This window comes from Talpa occidentalis, unplaced genomic scaffold (genome assembly GCF_014898055.3).
Source record: "Talpa occidentalis isolate TD23 unplaced genomic scaffold, MPIMG_talOcc4v2.1 talOcc4.11, whole genome shotgun sequence".
Lineage (NCBI taxonomy): Eukaryota > Metazoa > Chordata > Mammalia > Eulipotyphla > Talpidae > Talpa > Talpa occidentalis.
This window is the reverse complement of record NW_023601104.1, coordinates 32,785,011-32,805,291: the sequence shown is the minus strand read 5'-3', so window position 1 is coordinate 32,805,291 and position 20,281 is coordinate 32,785,011.

The window sequence follows — 20,281 nt, the reverse complement described above, 5'->3', positions numbered from 1 at the left end:
ATTTATATATATATATATATATATATGTTTACATCCTGAGTAAGGAGACCATGTCTTATTTTCAAGTCCCCATAAGACACTTACAAATTTTCATAGTACAATAAATAGGTCACAAAGAAAATGATTTACAATAAAATGGAAATGGAATTAGTCACATTCTCTGACTATGGTATCCAAACTGAGTAACAAAAAATGAACAAAAATTAGAAAATGGTCTCTCTCTTTTTTTTTTTAAAGATTTATCCATTTATTTATACAAGAACTGGGGTACAGGCCAGATGCGTGGGAGGATGAGAGGATTCACCAGAGACAGAGCAGGGAACAGAACAGGCAGACTGACGAAATACACTGCCAAGGGGAGCAGCGGGCGAGACAGGAGAGGTCTGCCGCGCCATGTGGGACCCTCACTGGCTGGCCAGGATCAAACTGGTGCTGCAGTGGCTGCGAACAGCTTCACAGCACAGCGCTCAACCACCTGCGCCACCAGGGCAGGCCCAAAAAATGGTCTCTTTATTTAGAATTCAGAATACTTAGAAAACAAAACAAAACAAAAGACTACATGTGCATGGATGTGCGTGCTCCCCAGAGCAGCACAGCCAGAGGCAGAGAGCAGATGTGCAGTTACCCAGCCAGGGGACAGGGAACAAGGAGTGACAGTTTAATAGATGTGGGGCTTCCTTTTGGAGTGATGAGAATGTTCTGGAAGAAGATAGCATTGATGGTTGTACACCATTGAACAAAGGATTCCATGCCACTGAATTGAGCACTTGAAAATGGTTTCAATGATAAATTTTATATTAATGTGTACTTAAACATAATGAAAGAAAAAGGAAAAGAATCTACAAGAAGGCAGATTTATGTTTCTATTAATGGGAGACTGGATAATGCAGACCAAACTTTCCACTGAAGTCAGTTAGAAAACTGGACAGAATATGAAAAACATCTGATTGAAGGACTGAAGATCTAACAAGGCAATGAAAAATGACAGATAGGACCAGAATGCAAAAGAAGAAAACCAAGGGATGTTGCCCTATCTTTAGTGTTGCTTTTCCCAAAGGGCATTAGAGGAGTGCAGAAGAGGCACTTGAGAGGTATAGAAGCTGAAGAAAGTATTTACAGCCTTTGGGGGCTAAGGGTAAAAAGTGAAGTCTGTCCTAACACCAGCTGTGCACTGTTGCACTTTCAGATGTGAACCCCTGGAGTTAGCATCAGACTCCACAGGCCAGCTCCGACCAGACTGTCCTTGCTTCAGACACTAGTCATAGTTGGGGGTTTCATGACCCCCTGGGGTTCAATATTTCACTAGAACAACTCACAGAACTCAGAAAGCACTACACGTGTGCGTGCAAATTTATTACAAAGGAACAGTCTAGTGAAGAGACACAGAGCAAGGTCTGAGAAGTTCCCAAACAAGGTGCTTCTGTGCCCTCTCCCAGGGAATGGGGAATTCGTTCTCTGAGCACATTAAGTGTTCACCAAGCAGGAAGCTCTGGTTCCACAGAGCACAGTATCCCAAGTTTTTTATTGAGGATTCCTCATGTAAGCACACTTGATTTACTCACAGGCCATGTGATGGAACAATCACCAGCCCCTAGCCCCTCCTTGGAGGTTGGGAGGTCAGGCTGGTATCACATGGCTCAAACCTGCCCCTGCCCTGAAGCAATGGAGGGACTGGCCAGGAGTCACCTCCTTAGCATAAGCTCAGGGTAGATGCAAATGCCCCTCCAAGGGGCTCATGAATAGTAGACACTGATCACTTGGGAAGTTCCAAGGAATTAAGAAGCTCTGTGCCAGGAACCCAGGACAAAAACCAGATAAATTCTTTCTTGTAAACACAGGCCACTCCCTGGTTTGGGCCAAGGTTCCCTTACAACAAAATGATCAGCCCTGCCTGAACATCTACATCTGTAGCACTTCTATAACATGCACAGTGAAAGTCCAACATGAATATGCCTATCGTTTGGAGCAAGTGGTGTGGGGTAAGGATAGGAGGCTTTTAACTTATTTCCCAGTACATTTGATCATCAATAATAGCATTACAGGGCCTCCCCGGTGGCGCAGCGGTTGAGTGCTGCGTTGCGAAGCTGCCCGCAGCCTCTGCAGCGCCAGTTCGATCCCCAGCTGCTCCCCGGCCACCGGAGGAGGGTCCCGCATGGCGCACAGATCTCTCCTGCCGCCCGCTGCTCCCCTCAGCAGTGTACTTCGGTCCTTCTGCCTGCTCTGCTCCCTGCTCTGGCTCTGGTGAATTCTCTCACCCTCCAGCGCTTCTGACTGTACCCAGTGCTTGTATAAATAAATAAAAATAAAATCTTAAAAAAAAAAGATATGCTTATTAAAAAAATAATAATAATAATAAATAAAAAAATAGCATTATAGTCTTACCAATAATGCCAGTGTTGCATCTTATACACTATAGTAGATGTAACCTAGAAAATAGGAATACGAATTTATTGGCTCATTGCTAGAGTCTTCAGTTCGGATGCTAGTCCCATCCTTTATTTTATCAAACGAACAAAATGTATCCCAGGGCAAGGGCATTCAGGTTTGCAGATTTCCATTCAATTTTGCCAGGGGCCAAAAGTAGGAATGTTGTCAGCAAAATGTGGCTTAACCCCTTCAGGCATCTGGTATAATTGAGCTAAGAGACAATGTCGTCTCTTCCTCTAAACCTCTTTTGAAGGGTTACCGTAATATAGGGCTTGCCCCATTGCACAACTTATTCCATTCATTCCTTCACCCTCAGATACACTACTCTTCCTCCTTCCCTTCATTTACACCCAAACTTGCCCATCTTTGGAAGAAGCATTCGGTTCTGCCACTATGCTGTTCAGATTGCAGGTAGCAGTCGTAGCAAATACCTCTGAGTCCACTCTCATTCACCTAGCACAGGGAGAACCAGGTACAGAACCAATGTGCTCTTCCTACCACCAGGTAATACTGCTGCATTCATTGTTAACCCCAATCTTTCCAGAAGGGGTGAGCCTGCTCCACCTCTCCTTTAGGAATTCTGACCTAAAGGCTTATAATTAAAGTTATAGTTTCCTCTTTGGGGTCATTCTTGTTTCTGGCACTTGTAGTTGCAGCCATGTTCCTGACCATGCCATCAGGTGGGAAAAAGAAAGTTAAGATGATGTGGGGAATGAAAAAAAATAGTATATCACCATCTTCCCACTCTGGGAAGCATTGTATAATCATACCAGCATCCTCTCTCACTCTCTATTCCTCAAATTCATCAAAAAGCAGAGGAATCCCTCTAGATGGGAATACTACCTTGGTACCTCTAATACTGAGTATGAGCACACAATCATGAAGGTACATAGGCCAACTTTTCATGCTTATAGTGCTAAGATTTTTGAGAATAGGACCAAAATAATTGGCTCACTATAGAGGGGGAAGTGATAACTTGAGCTATATTAAAAATAATGCTGTCATGAACATTCATGTGCAAATGTTTGTTAAGTTTTCATTTCTTTGGGGTATATCTAGAAGTAGAATGCTGGGTCATATGGTATTTCTATGAGTCAACAAATGAAAATTTTAATAGTGTAAAGGAATCCATGAAGATAATAGCAGAAATTAATGCAATAAAAAACAAACTTACAATACAAAGGATGATCTAAGTCAAAGGACTGTTCTGTGAAAACATTAAGAAGATTTATTCATTCTAATAAATATTTAAGAAAGAAAAATACCATGATTACACATTCTTCCAAGAATAGAGAAGAGGAAATATACTCAAACTCAAATTAGGAGGCCAGCGTAATCTTGTTATTAAAAGTTAGAAGAAAGGAAAAGCGTAAGTCAATCTTGTAGTACATCTACAAGAAAAATCCTAAACATAATAACAGCAAAGTGAATCCAACAACATATACAAAAGATAATACAACCTGAAGGTTTGTGTTGTTCCAAGAATGCAGGGTGGGTATAAATTTTAAATTAATTATTATACTTATCATTTGGACAAGATAGCTTCATAATGCTGAGACTTAACCCCTTGGGCCACCAGAGAGGCCTGCCACCTGCTAGTCTTAATGAAGCTTTCTACCGGCCTCCTGGCTACTCTCTCTAACCCACTGAAAATTTTCAAGCCTGGTTCCCAGCCTCTCTCTCACCATTAGTACCTCACCAATCTTTGTGACTTCAACCAACATCTATGTCAAAAACCCCTATAATGCCCTAGTGTTTCAGTTCAGTACTACTTACTATTGTATAAAAATTACTCCCAAACTTAAAACAATACAATAAGCAGGTCTACCCCTGGTGGCACAAGGGGTTAAGTCTCAGCACTATCAAGCTATCAGCAGCTGTTGCAACATGAATTCCATCCCCAGCCAGCCAGGGAGCTGACCCACATGGTGCACCAGACCTCTCCTGGCTCGCCCGTGCTCCCCTCAGCAGTGTATTTCAGTCAATCCACCTGTTCTGCTCCCCACTCCGTCTCGGTGAATCCTCTCACCCTCTGCACCTCTGTGGCCTACACCCCAGTTCTCATATGCATAAATAAAAACAAATCTTTAAAAAATAATAAGCATTTATCTCACACAGTTTCTATGGCTCAGGCATTCTGGAACCCCTTAGACTAATAGTTAAGCTCAGAGTCTCTGGTGATGCTGCAGACAGTTAGCTGGGACTGCCACACCATCTGAAATCTTGACTGGGGCAGGAGCACTGGCTTCCAGGGTGACTCCCAAACAGGCAAGTTAGTGCTGGCTGGGCCTCGTCACAGGACTTCTTGAGTGTCCTCATGATTTGGTGACTGAATCCCCCAAGAGAGCCAGACAAAAGCCACAGCATTTTTTACAACCTAGCTTTGGAAGTCATACCACCGTCATTAGTAAAGTATGTCAGGCCTATTGAATGTGGGAGGGACAACACAGGGGTGTGAACAACACCAGGTGAGAATCACCAGGGCCCTGGTTGGAGGCTGGCTACCCAGGTTCCAAATTTTTCAACTCATACCCTTTTGTCCTCCATGCAACCTCCCACCGCCATGATCATGGCCTAGACTCATCAACAACGTGTTTACTACCTTCAGAATCTCATTTTGCACCATCCCATGCTTTGGCCATCCTCTCCTATCTTCCCAGTTCTCTGACCTTTGTATCCTCACTCAAATAAGTCTTCAACCCCAGGAAGACCTCATCTCCTCATTTTCTTTATTATCCTTTTAGATTTCACCATCCTTCACTATTACTACTCCTTGCCACTCTCTTCCTCATCATAGTGTTCTGACACTTTTGCACTTGGAGTAAACCTAAGCCTCAATTTCCTTGTTCTTAAAGTGAGTTGTTGGGAAAGTCAAATACAGCACAAGTCGTCAGAATAGGGACAAAGTGGATCTTCTTCTTCTTGCTTCCCCAGACTGCCCAGCCACTTTCAGGAGTTGTTTTAAGTCAGAAAGTTCTTAGAAACAAGTCCATGTCTGCACTGAAACTTCATCTTTAGCCATTTTCCCCTTTGCTCCCTGACCTCCTCATGCAGTGGCCTCTGATAGAGCACAGAACACACCTTTCCACCTAAGGACCTGAGGCTCATTCTTGCCACTAGAACATTTACACAACTCCTCTCACGGCTGGTTCCTCATCCCACAGTTCTCAGTGTTTCAAAGCCTCCTCCCCCAGGCACCTCCTCCCACCCACCCCGTATCCATCATGACAGCCTGTGTTTCCTTTGTCACTTGTGTCATGACCTGTCATTTGACACTTGCTTGTTAACTTTGTTTCCTGTCTTTCCCACCAGATTATATGGTTTTATTTGCCTCTTTATTCACCGAGTATTTAGGACTACACCTGGCATAGAAAAACTCTATCAGTGTTCAGTGACTGGATTTTAATACAAAGCCTTCCCTGGTATGCCCAGCTGGAAGTCATCAGTGGGTCCCCTGAATTCTCACAGTTCTTCATCTCCACTGTATTAGGACTTATCTTTGTTTCATATTTTGTACTTGAATTATGTGTACATATTAGGGAGGTACCATGTTCCCTGCCCCCACTTACACGCAGCCGCCTGGGATTAGCTACTGGCATAGCTGAGCGCCAGGAGAAGCTGTATAACCTGGAATGCAGATGAGTACAAGGGAAGAAGAAACTCTGGCTTCTCCAGCTTTGGCTTGTACCTTGGGACTTTTGGTACTCAGAGGAGACATGTGGAGGACAGACATGTGGAGATACTTGGAAGAGACACATGAGTGAGAGGCACATGGGGACGCTGACAATGGCACTCCTTATCTTGATCTGTATTTTTGTGTCTCTCCTTTTTCCCAGACTTGTCTGACCCTTTTTGCCCCCTTCTTGCTGTTTCCAGGCAGAGAGCACCGTACACTTTTGGTAAGCTTTCAGGCTCAGAAGACCCTTTTGGGTCCACAAGGGGTCGGGTAATTTGGGGTGTTTTATTAGGAACCTTTCATTAGAAATATTCTCTTCTCTTTCCTCTCTATGCACACTAATTCTATTAAAGATCTATCATATTAAGAGTTTCCTTTGTCTTTATGTGGTGGGTGCCAGGACCCCATTTTAAAGTATGGACCCCTTGATTTTGGAGGTCCCTGGGTACCACTCTGTCACATGCTAACATACAGAGAAGTAGGGCGGTGTGGTGGTTAGAGTCAGACCTCTGTGTTCAGATTCCAGTCCTGCCACTCCCAGCCCACAAACAGTGCTTGGCACAGAGAAAACAAGATAGAGTGAGTACTTCTGTGCTTTGCATTGCCCCCAGCCAGAGCTGAACCAAAATTCCTTGAGGTTAAGATCACACATATAATTTAGTCTTTGATAATTTCCACCATGCCTAGCTCAGGATACATAGTAGGTGTTGCAGATAATTAATAAGAGCTACATTTTATTATAGGTTTATATGTGCCAGGCCTAAACCATTCTAAACACTTTACATGTATGAGCTCATTTAGTCCTCACAATAAGCACGATTATTCCCATTTCACAGGTGAAGAACTGAGTAATAAGGATTGAATACTTCACTCATGGTCACCCAATAAGTAAGTGGAATATCTGGGCATCTTAACCTCTCTAGGCCTCAGTTTCCTCATCTACAAAATGGAAGTAATAATTATTATATTTAATAATATAAACATATATATTAAAATAATGAGCACAGGACTCAGAAAGTTAAGCCTTAACTGCAAGATATTGTGGTAAGGGAGCAAAAATGTCCCACCCAAAAATATGTATTTTTGGCAAAAGGAGCTCTGAAGACTGGGTGGAGGTTGTTTTTTTTTTTTTTTTTGGGGTGGAGGTTGTTTTTGATAAAGACTTTTGTTTATAAACCTCTCTGTAAGGGTATCTCCCTCACTGTACTAGCAACACCTAATCTCATCTGTTTTCAATGAGAAGGCAGAATTTAAATCTGCGCACCTGTTTATTATGCTTTCCTTGGTGACCCCCCTAATTTCTACTTTTTTTTTTCCCAACTTCCCTTGTCCTAGATAAGCTATTTAACATGACATCTGAAGACCTGTGGCAAATTACTCAGTTTTGCTGGGTCTCTCCCAAAGCCAAGCCTTTTTTTGATTTTATCTCTTATCGTTCTGTCTGATGCTTGCGTGAGTATTTGCCAGCCTGGAAGAACCAGAGGGGTACAGGATGATTTCCCTTGCACCCCAATGCTCTCAAGTGTAGACTAAAGAGTGAGGGCAGGTTTATGAAGTGAGAATCAAGACAACACTATATATGTTCAACAATAGGGGCTGGTTAAGAAAACTGATAGAATCTTACGTAGCCATTAAAATAATGACATATCTATATAATACCACATGCTATTCATAACATAATTGAAAAAAAGCAAGCTAGAAAACATGATAATAAACTCACACATGAATGTTTAGAGCAGCCTTATTCATAACTGCCCAAAACTAGAGATAACCAAGATGTGCTTCTAAAGGTGAACAGGCTAAGTGTAGCACATTCATACAATGGAATATTATTCGGTGAATAAAAGTACTGAGCTATTTGTCCATAAAAAGACATGGAGGAAACTTAGAAGCATACTGTTTTATGGAAAAATCTGAAAAAACTACATACTGTATGGCTCCAAATACATGGCATCCTGGAAAGGACAAGACCAGAGAGACACTAAAAATATCAAGGGCTATGCCAGATTTGAGAGGAAGTATTACATAGGTGGAGCAAAAGGGATTTTTAAGATGGTGAAATATTCTCTACGATACCTGTAGGGTAAATGAAGATTGCTCAGGTTTTTGCGCTGTTGGCCTCTGGCCATCACCTACCGCCTTGAACGCAGGAGGCACTTGGGAGTCTGGGCTCAGAGCACGCATGCCTGATGGTGGTCACCTGGAGTATGGTGTTGGCATGCATAAGTGGGCACATCTGAGCCAGGAGGTGGAGCATATAAGGGCAGTAGAGGACGGCGTGTGGCAGAGAGCAGTGGGGAGACCACAAGGCCATGCCAGAGAGCCCAGAAAATAAAGATTCACAGCCCTGCCAGTCTCCCCCACCCCTCCTGCCCTGCATCTGGTTGCCTCACTACAAATGATGTCGAAAGATCGTTAAAAGACTCAAAAAGCCACTGAGGGCTCCAGGGCTGTCCTGTGCTCATCTGACCGGATATGTAGAGAAACTGCCCCATGCCTTGTTGGCATGACAATACCGTAATGGTGTGCTGACCTAAAAAATTCAGGAGGTGATTAAGGCAAAGTGTGTTAATTTGAAATGAAAGAATGACAAATTGGGGTACACAGATTCAGGTAGAAAACCTAACAGGTGACCCAAGGAGGAATAAAGTCAGGGGGTTTTAATGGGAGGCAAAGAGGAAGAGGAGTTAAATAAAGACAATCATTGATGAGTGTTAATAAACAATTCTCAGCTATATGCAATTGGCTAATGATTCTCCAGGAGAGCTATAAGGACTGAGTCTGTCCTGCTGACCGCCCATAATCATCAGTTCTCTGATCCCCAACACTTCTCAAATAAGCCTTGCTTGATAATTTCTTAAAATAACTGCCTTTTAAAAACGTAGTCCAAAAGTCTTTGGCCCCCTTCAAAGGTCTTCAACCCAGTTCAAATCAGGCAGGTAATGCAAATTCTCTGTAGCATGGCTCCCTGGCCCCATTTATTTAAATGGTTTCACAGATGTCAACTTTCGCAGGTGGACACATGACATTCATCCCGCCAGACACTGAAATTTACAGCACAAAGCATAAACCTACTGAAGCTGTGGCTTTAAGGTAATATGATGTAATGCTGGTCCATCAATTGTAAAACACAGAGCACACTAGCAAAACATTATGAATAAGGCAAACTATGCAGGTGAGGACAGGGATAGCTGAGAACTCTGCACGCTCCATTTTCATGAAACTTCCAACTGTTCTTAAAAATAAAGATTATTCACTTTAAAACAAACAAAATAATAGCAGCTCCCTTTCGTGTCAGTAAACATCGATGTGCTTTCGCGAGTAGAAAAGTCTGGAAGAACATCATCAAAATCCAGTGTCTCATAGTGGTAAGATCAATGGCGCCTTCTCCAAGTTGAAGTTGCCCAGATTTTCTTAAAGTGAGGCGGTGGGTCTGCGGGGGCCCGCGCCCCGGGAGCTGCGGGGCGTGGAGGCCCGGGAGGCCCAGGGCAAAGCCGTCTGTGCGTCCGCTCCGCCCACCGCGTCCTCAGCCTTTTCGGTTTCGTTTTGGGGAGGTCAGGAAAGAGAACCGAGAATTCCTGCCTTGCAACGGCGCCTGCACTCCAGCTGGCCCTGAGGCCGGGAGGGCCGAGAAGGGGCACCGTGGGGCTCGCCAGGGTGGCCGACGCCCCATGCAGCTCTGGGGGCCGGCCGCCGTCGTCTTGCCTTCAGTGGGCTGGAATGTTCCCGCCCGGGAGTGTACTTTGTTCTCGGGTTGGGGGAGGGTGGAGCGGGGGCAGGGCTGGGGCCCCTGGGACTTGGAGAGCGGCCAGCTTTCCGTTCCCAGGGTGGGGGGTGGACAGGGAGAGGTTGTTTAGCTCCTGGGCAGGGCAGTGTGGGCACTGGCCTGACCCCCTGAATTCCAGGGCCAGTCCTGACTACGAGTACCTGTATGCCCCTGGCGCCTGGCCGCTTGGCCTCTCTGGGCCTCCGTGTCCTCATCTACAAAATGGAGATAAGAGTTATTCTATTTAATAATATCAACGTATTCTGTTTAATAATATCAATGTAAAATAATTATTAGCAGTAATTCTGGCATATAGTTATTGCCAGGCACCATTGTAAAGCGCTCTATTAGTGCTCATTCCTCACAACAACCCTAGAGTTAGGTGCTATTAATTTAGTAACAATTAGCTTATTAGCAGATTGATACTCCTTACTCAGGCCCTTTTGCACAGCACAGGCGCTCTGGCTGTAGAAAGCCCGCCCCCGCTGCCCTCCCCATAGTGAAATGTGCACTCTTGTTACTTTCAAGATGAAGAAAAAGCAGCTTAGGGAGGTTAAGTAACTTGCTCCAGGGCACACAGCTCCTACTAGGCCATCCTGGGTGTCAATCCAAGCAGTCAGGCCAGAACCTCCACTCTTCTACAGATGCTACCTCCCCACTGTCAGCCTCTGGAGACCCTTAAAATCTCTTTATTCAGACATATGGCAACCCAGGCAACAATTAGAAGTATTACTACTGGGCCTCCCAGGTTGCGCAGCGGTTGAGCGCTGGGTTGTGAAGCTGCCTGCAGCCTCTGAAGTGCCGGTTCGATCCCGGACACTGGGGAGGGACCTCTCCTGCCGCCTGCTGCTCCCCTCAGCAGCGTATTCAGTCAGTCTGCCTGTCTGTTCCTCGCTCTGGCTCTGGTGAATTCTCTCACCCTCCCGCGCTTCTGACTGTACCCAGTGCTTGTGTAAATAAATAAATAAATCTAAAAAAAAAAAAAGTATTACTACTAATAATTATTAATACTAAGTAGCGATGGGTATCACCACTTGAGGATGGCCTCGTGACACCCTATGAGTGCTGCTTTGCTTATTCCCATTCTAGACATGAAAGAAAGTAATCACTCTGGTTTAAGGGCAGGGGAGGACCTCATCCTGAAGTCAGAGGCCAAGGGCAGCTTAGCTGTGGTCTCCTTTGAGGTATTTTATGGGGAGGCAGAGTCCTCCACAGTCATCGCAGAGGCTGGCCTAGAAGCACAGATGTCAGAGCCAACTTTCCCTGGTAATCTGAGGAACTTTTGAGAGTAATGAGTCTCAGATGATAGTTAACACTAGTTGGGGTACTGCTCCTTTCTGGGGTCTGCTTCTTTCAGGAGCCCAGCTGCTGGGAGCACTGCCACACAATCTCCGCAGAGGGCAGGTCAGTTACCCTAAGCTATGGATGGGGCGGAGTGCTCACCTATGATGTTCCTTCCCTCTACAGTGCCCCATATCACTGACTGGACAGTCATTATTGGACTCCCATAATGGGAGTCCACTGGTTAAGGGTCTGCCTTCTTTAAAAAATGAAAATGTTGCTGGTGCCAGTGTTCTATGCAACCCATCCCTCTTGTACGCCAACTGTCATCTTCTGGAAAAGAAAAGCACTCTTATTCTTTCTAGTATATGTTAAGTGTTTGGGAAGATGTTTTGGCAAATAGTCCCATCTTGCTACTGCTGTCATGTGGGCGTGCAGTCAGCACTAAATAACTGCTTTGTACATGTGTTCCCTCTGCCTAGGATACTCTTCCTCCCGTTACCTACATGGCTCCCTCTCCCACCTCCTTGACTGTTCACTTAAGTTACCTCCTTTGTGGGGGCTTCCCCAACACTAAATTTAAATTATACCTTCACAATAGCCCCAATCCCTTGTCCCTATTTTATTCTTTCCAAGGCACGACATCACTGTCCTACAACGCTATTATTTTAATGTATTTTGTTTATAATTTGTTGAAGGATAGGCCTCCCCAAAATGTTCAGATAGATTCCGCACCCCCGCACCCCCCGGCCCAACATGTCCAGAGCAGGCTTTTTCCAATGTATGTCACCTTGGCATGTGGAGCTAAGGTCAATTAAGGCCCTGTGGGTTTCAAGAGAAACTGTTGCCACTACCTTAAAGAATGAAGCTTATCCAGATTTAGGGTCATTTCTGGAAATAACCTTTTTTTTAATCAGAGAAACATATCTTATGGTATGGCAAACATCTAGAGCACCTGGTTTTGTCATGAGTCACCCTCATCATGTGAGTTCCCCTCCTTGTTCCTTGACACCCCAGCCTCTGTTTTATTCATTAACTCCAGAATAGACCTGCCATCAATCTCACTTACTCTAGAAATTATAGCCATGTGAATTCTTTTTTTTAATAATTTTTTAAGATTATTTATTTATGCATGTAAGAACTGGGGTACAGGCCAGAGGTGTGGAGGGGTGAGAGGATTCACCAGAGACATAGTGGGGAGCAGAAGAGGAGGATTGACTGAAATACACCGCTGAGGGGAGCAGTGGGTGAGTCAGGAGAGGTCTGCTGCGCCATGTGGGTTGCTCCCTGGCCGGCCGGGGATCGAACTCATGCTGCAGAGGCTGCAGATAGCTTCACAGTGCTGTGCTTAACCACTTGCGCCAGCAGGGAGGCTCCACCATATGAATTCTTTATACATGTGTTATTAAATTTGTTTTTCTCCTGGTAATCTATCTGATGTCTGTTTATGTGTTCCTCCAGCTGGAGAAGAACCTCAGAGGGGTAGAGAGAAGTTTCTCCTCTGCCCTTCCACTGGCTTGCCCTGTAGAATATAAGTTCTATCAGGGTAGGAAGTTCTCTGTTTTCTTCATCAGTATATTGCTGAATATCTGGAATAGAGAGGAAGAAAAGAAAAGAGGGAAGAGTAGCTTCTCCGCCATTCCACGTCATTACGACTACAGTGCCCTGGGAGGAATACACATTTCTTGTTCATGCTATTTATTCACCATTTGGTCTCCTATACCCAATCGGTGATAGCTCTTGTAGTACCATCCCATTCAACTATTTGACTTGTAATTGCGTGTGTCTCATCTACCTTAGCAGACAGTAAATTTCCTGCGTCAGGAATGGGGGAGAAGGGATTTGATTCTTTGTATCCCTATTCTCTTTACCAAGAATAGGACTGAATTTCTATAGGTTCCAGGGCTCCTCAGATTTCAGAAAGAAAATGTTTCCTTTTCCTTCTCTTCCTTCGCCTCCCCCCCCATGCTCTCTTAGTCTCCCAGTTTAAGCAGCTCTTAACTACTTATGATTTGTTTGAAGTTTGGTATTTAATGTTTTAAGCCAAATACAGTCAGTGTTTTTGATAAATAGTACTTAGTGTATGTATTCAAGGGAACTGATGTACCGTCTATTTAATTTCTTAACACAACAGCTTTATTTTCTCATTAAGTGAGTCAGAAAAATCCATACCTTGACTATGTTCTTGTCATAATCTGCATTCTTGGTTTTCTCTTTATTGTTTTTTTTTTTTTTAAAAAAAAGATTTATTTATTTATTTATACAAGCACTGGGTACAGTCAGAAGCGCGGGAGAGTGAGAGGATTCACCAGAGCCAGAGCAGGGAGCAGAACAGGCAGAAGGACCAAAGTACACTGCTGAGGGGAGCAGCGGGTGGCAGGAGAGGTCTGCGGGCCATGTGGGACCCTCCCGTGGCGGCTGGGGATTGAACTGGCGCTGTGGGCTGCTGAGGGCAGCTTCGCAACCCAGGGCTCAATCGCTGTGCCACCGGGGAGGCCCTCTCTTTATTGTTAAGAGGGATTTAAAAAATTTGTTTAAGTGGCCAAAGTGAGAGAGAGGAAGTGAGTTGCACTCCCTGGAAGTTAATGAAGTTGCTGCCTCCTTTAGTAGTCACTCCACCTCTTCACCTGAGCACTGAGTAAGGGGACTACACACCTAGGGGCATCACAGGGGATCATAGTATACACCACACCGAATATGCCTTCTTCTCCCTGGGTTTCCCAGGGTGGCTGCCACGTGGGCTGGTGTCACGTCCAATTCAGAAGAGGGAGGGAACACTTGAAAAAGATGAGTGGTTCTATCATTTTATTACCTAGGAAAATCTGAAACTATGCCCAAATAAGCATTTCTTATGTGATTTGAACATGAATATCCATCATTACACTGCATGTATGTGATGATCTGGGTGCCAGCATGTGTTAAAATTGTAGTAAAAGGTGGGGTCTCCCTGGTGGTGCATGGGTGAAGTTTCAGTGCTATCGAGCTATCCACAGCCAGTGGCCTGAGTTCAATCCCCAGCCAGGGAGCTAACCTACATGAGGCAGCAAACCTCTCCTGACTCGCCCACTGCTCCCCTCAGCAGTGTATTTCAGTAGATCTGCCTGTTCTGCTCCCCACTCTGTCTCTGGTAATCCCCGCCCCCATACACACACACACACACACACACACACACACACACACACACAAGCAAAACCCTCCGACCTACACTTCACTTCTGCATAAATATATAAAAATAAATCTTTTTTAAAAAAATTCTGTGGTAAAAGGTGCCATTCTGGTTGGCTTGATTCTAAGACAAATACCTCATAGCGGGTCCTGCATAATTCTCACAAAAATAACTGCAGAGTCCTCTTGATATGTGGGTGAGGGGAATGCCTGAATGGAAGAGTAAGTGGATGGTACACTGCTAACAAGTAAGTGACGAGAGCGCTACACAAGCGGGGAGACAGAGGAAGGACGGTTGACTAGATGTGTTGGGCTCCAAGACCTCAGCTCTGCCACACAATCCCAAAGGTATTTGTTTGCCCAGTAGTCTTTCCCACAGATTGTGAGCTCTCAAAAGCAGATAGTTCATCATTTTTTGTATTCTGGCCCCTAGCACCATGTCTGGAACATTCTCAAAGGTGTGTTAGGTTTGTCGATTTGCAGTTACATGCAGCATCTCATCTGCATGATGGAACACAACTGCGTCCACTGTGCAGCCAGCAGGAAGGGGAGGTGCAAGCCTTGACTTTGGTATATACACCTATCACTGCTCCTGTCCCATAGGCCAGAAAGTGGTCCGATGGCTACACTTCCCCAACAGGGTGCTTGGAAACTTAGTCTTATTTTGGGTGGCTATTGGCCATCTGATTGTCTTCTCCGGAGAATAGAAGACAGTTTCTTTTTATTTTCCTTTTTTTTTTTAAAGATTTATTTATTTATGCATCCAAGAGCTGGGGTACAGGCCAGAGGTGTGGGGGGGGTGAGAGGATTCACCAGAGACGGAGTGGGGAACAGAACAGGCAGATTGACTGCTGAGGGGAGCAGCGGGCGAGTCAGGAGAGGTCTGCTGCGCCATGTGGGTAGCTCCCTGGCTGGCTGGGACTTGAACTCATACAGTGGCTGCGGATTGCTTCATAGGTTGAGTCTTAACCCTTGCACCACCGGGGAGGCTCCGCCTCACATCCTTATGAACACTTGTTATTATCTGATCATTTGTTTCTAACCATACTACAGGGTTTGAAGTTTAGATTTGGGTTTTTCTAATGACCAAGGATGTTATGCAGATTTAAATGGGCTATTAGCCATTTGTGTATCTTCCTTGGAGAAATATCTTCAAGTTCTTTCCCCATTTTTGATGTAATTTTTTTTGTCGTTTTATTTTTTTTTTTATTTTTGATTGCTTTCAAATCTTTTTTTTAAATTTTTTAATTTAAATTTTATTTTTATATTCCCCATACAATTACAACCCCCTTATTTTGAGCCCAAGCCCTCCTTTCCCCGCCCCCACCCCTCATAGAGTGAAAAGACACTGTTTTCATTCATGAACCTGATGGCTCAAGAAATACAATGTCTAGCAGTCACCTTATTGCTATACCTTGTTATATCATTTTAACAGGCAACATTGTCCCAGGAAATTAATCACAAGTGGTGGTTCAAGAACTGAATGTTGAAATATATTTATTAGAAGTGAATTAGCACTTGCATGCTATCTTGAACAAAAGTGAAAGGTTTGGGGGGTTTCGTTGAAATCAGAGGAAGTTTTTATTGTATTTCTAATGTTATCTCTCTTCAGTGAGGAAAAGAGAATACAGTTATCTTCTCATTTACTGTATTTCTTTGATTGTCTGAAATATTTCCTAATTGGAAATTAATCAATTAAACTCAAGGTTCATTCAAATATAATAAAGCACTCTCACTCCCTTGAATTTACGCTTTCTTGAGAAGCAGGAGTTAGTTAATATAATGAGTTACCTGAAATTGCACATGACCCATAATTGATCTTATCTCAGCCTCAGCTGCTGGCAGTTACCCCCTGACAGTCGCACCACAAATAGTTATGGGGATTATGAATGATCTTGGTGACTGTGAGTCATGATTCTTATATTTAGTTTTATTTTCTTCTTAATTTGACTCACAGATAAATTCCTAATAGGGAAGAAGGTGGGGAGATGAATCAAACACAGGACTGCATGCACATTTAGGAGCCACAGGAAAGAACCTGACCTGAGGATCATTTCTATTAGGAACACAAAACAGTGATGATTGCTAAAATCCAAAGCAAAGTGATGGCATCAGGCAATCCATCATAATCCTTGTCATATCAATATATAGGCTTAAATTCTGTTCTATTTTAAACAGTAAAATCAGGCCTCCCCGGTGGCACAGTGGGCTGAGTGTAGGGCTGTGGAGCTGTCCACAGCCTCTGCGGGGCAGGTTCGGTTCCGGCCTGCCAGGGAGATATCCACATGGCGCAGCAGACCTCTCCTGCCTCCCCTGCTGCTCCCCTCAGCCGTCTCCAGTCCATCTGCCTGTTCTGCTCCCTGTTCCATCTCTGGTGAATTCTCTTACTCTCCTGTGCCTCTGGCCTGTACCCCAGTTCCTGTATAAATAAATAAATCTTTAAAAAAATAAATAAACGGTAAAATAAGATTAACTCACATTTATCCTGCAACAGTGCATATCTGTTCCACTCCTAAAATTTTTCATGGTGTGAAGACATGGAGAAAAAAATATTAAAAGACAAATTTAAATCTAAATAAAGCTTCATGTTAAAAAAATTAAATTGGTTATATTTATATACTTTTCTTTCTGGAATAACAAGGTTTTTTAAAAATTCTCTTAAAAGCTGCTTCTATTATGCATATGTTTATAAGAAGCTTTTATAAACATCATGCAAAAAAAAACTCTGAGGGGCTATTTACTTCACTACAAAATGTTTAATAATGCCCCAAATTGGTTATATCCATAAGAATGTGCTGTGTATGTGAGTGTCATTCATGATGCATGTCATTAAGGATAAAGAAAAAGCTGAGAAACAAAAGAAAAATAATCATATTATCAGTAAATTCTAATAAAAATCAACTGCAATTAAAAGGGACACAGAAGATCAAAGCTGGACTTCTGAGGATCAGTATTTGTGATAAATTACATATTTATTTTGCACCTATTCCAAGATCCTTACCATGCTTCCCCTAAGCCAAAAAAGGAAAAACATCTGTGTCATCTCATTTGGACGTGACTTGCTAAAGTACACATGCAAAGAAACTTATTTTTAGAGGAACACTGATATTTTTGTTATGTTATATATTGCTGACTAGGTTTGATAATAAAAATGTGGGTCTTTCTGAAATAAGAAAATACACGTAAAAATACTTAAACTCTAGTGGAATTGTAGCAGATGACAATCTTCCAAATCACAAGATAAAGGCAAACAAAACAGTCTGTATAACAAAGGATAGGAGAAAAGTAATTAGAATCATAAGCAAGGATGAATGTAATCAAGGTTACCTAAAACAATACACATAAATGAGTTAAACTCCCCTATTAGAAGAGGAAGACTCATAGTGTGGGTTAAAAAAAAAAAAATCAATCAGATGCCTCCTATAAGAGATATACCTGAAACAAAACAATACAAAAGGTTTGAAAGAACACAAAACACAAAAATTTAACCATCTCTTCATGTGAATTATAAATCTAACTTACTTTCCAGTTTGGAGGTGGTTTTGATGGCAAATAACTTCTAGTAGAATAATAATAATAATCATGATTTAATGTGGACCCACCTATACTAGCAGGATGTTCATGCTAATCCTCTCAGTCCCTGGAGACAGCCCTCCTCTCTGCTATATTACCAGGAATCTGGCGTGTGTGTTATGTGAGTCTGTGGTTTTTGTTAACATACAGTTATGTCTTTTATTGACCCAATCTGACGATCTTTGTCTTTTAGTTGGCTTTCCTTACTTTGTTCCAGATCTTAAAGAAAATGTACTTAAAGTTTCTTCATTAAGTGTAATGTTCACTTAAAGTTTCTTCTATTAATATATATAGCCTTTACAAATTAAGGCTTCATCCTGTTTACTAAGTTATTATTTAATTGTAGCTAGGTGATAAATTTTATGATTGTATTCATCAATTGAGATTATCATATGATTTCTATGCTTTATTATGGGGGTGACTTTGGTGTTGAGCCAACTTAGAATTCATGGGATAAACCCTACTTCATCAAAATGTACTTCTTAAATATATTTCTGGATAGTGAAGGTGATACTGATATTTAGGATTTTGATATCTACAACATAAGTGAAATGAGCCTATTCTTTTCATTTATTGTTTTGTCCTTAGTGATTTTGGAATCGATATCACTTGGTTTCATAAAGTGACGTGGACCTTTTTTTGCTCTTCTCTGATTTTCTGGGAAAACTTGTAAAAGGTAGAAACGAACAGTTCCTTTTAAGTTTGTAACAACTCTAGAAGTTCATAAATTTTCACTACCATTGACTACTCCAGCCCCATTGCTTTCTACTGTTTACCACATTTGGAAAGGTTTAGTTTAAGTTATTAACTGTAGAGAAAATACACACAGCCCTCAGGAATGGCACTGCCAAGGTTGTTTGCTTCAGCCTCACCCACCAACCCTTTCACTCTGCTTAAGTGACAGGGTTGCCTCCCCTGTTCAGCCCTCACCTTTCACCTTTGAAGAGATGACTCATCTTCCTCCTTTACTGAGAAAAGGGAACCCCTAGGGGCTAGCTCTCTCACCTCTCACCTACCTACTTACACTGGTAGGGTTGCAGGGGGAGAATTCCCCCTCAACTCTGTGTTCTTCTTGGGCTGGTCAAGCAAACAAATTAACATTAGACAGATGGGTAGGAGAAAAGGACAAACTTCATTCCCTGTGTTGGAGGATTTACGCGGCTGTAAATTGTGGAGTAAATGAAACAGACCGATGGTTTTTATTCTTGACTTAATGAATAGGATAGGGTCCTGAGGAACCAAAGATAGAGGAAAGGGGTCTCCCATGATGAGGAGACGGTGACTCATAGGACAAAACCAGATGCTCTAGATGTCTGCCTTAAGATAAGTTTCTCTGATGAAAAAAAAAAGTTATTTCTGGAGATGACCCTATATCTGGGTAAACTTCATTCTTTAAGGTAATGGTAATAGTTTCTCTTAAAGCTGGCAGGGCTGTGATTGACCTTAGCTCCACAAGCCAAGGTAACATGTATCTGGAAGAAGCCTGTTCTGGGCATCTCAGAGAGTCCTGTCCTTCACAGTAACTGAACATAAACACCCAGCCACCTCTCTTCCCACTATTCTCAAAAAGTAAGGTGTCTCTTATTAAATGCAGATATATATGTGCTCCAAACCCCAATCCAGCCTAACCCCCAGGTACCTCACTCCTTGGACATCCCTTCTCTGTCCTGAAATTTAAACTCCCTTTTACTACAGGGCTCCTCTCTTCTGGCCAGCAACATGATCAAATTTTACCCATCCCCAAAAGCACCTCCTTTGTGTTCAGTGGGCCAGGCATTCTCAGGCGCTGCAGGTGGAAGGGTAAGCTGGAAAGATCTTTCTGGAAAAGCACCTCTAGAAATTCACTAAGGAAATACTCAGAAATGCTCACAAGAGAGCTATTTAAAGATGTTAATCTCATTGTTGTTTTAAAAGCAAAAATTGGAAATAATCTAATGATTCAATAGGAGATAAGTTAAATAAATTGTACTTAAATATAATGAAATTGTGTACAATCATTAAAAATATAATTTTTAGAGAATAGTTGACATGAGAGACTATTCCTAAGTAATGTTGTAAGTGAAAACAGCAGCATATAAATGACATATACAGTATGATATACTGTTATATATACACTGAAAATAGCTAACACTTCTGGAATGTTACTATTACATACATTCTCTTGCTCAATCTTCACATTCTTGTACAGTTAATACTGTTTTTCACATTATGTGCAGAAAAAAATAAATGAGAAGAAAAATATATGTACAGGAGAAGGCATTACAGATAAATTTTATTTTCTTCATTCTCTTCTGTATTTTCCACTTCTTTAATGAAGAGGTATTACTTTGCATGAAACAGAAAAACTGAATCATTATTCTTTCTGGTTAATATATGTTAGAGATGAACTAGTT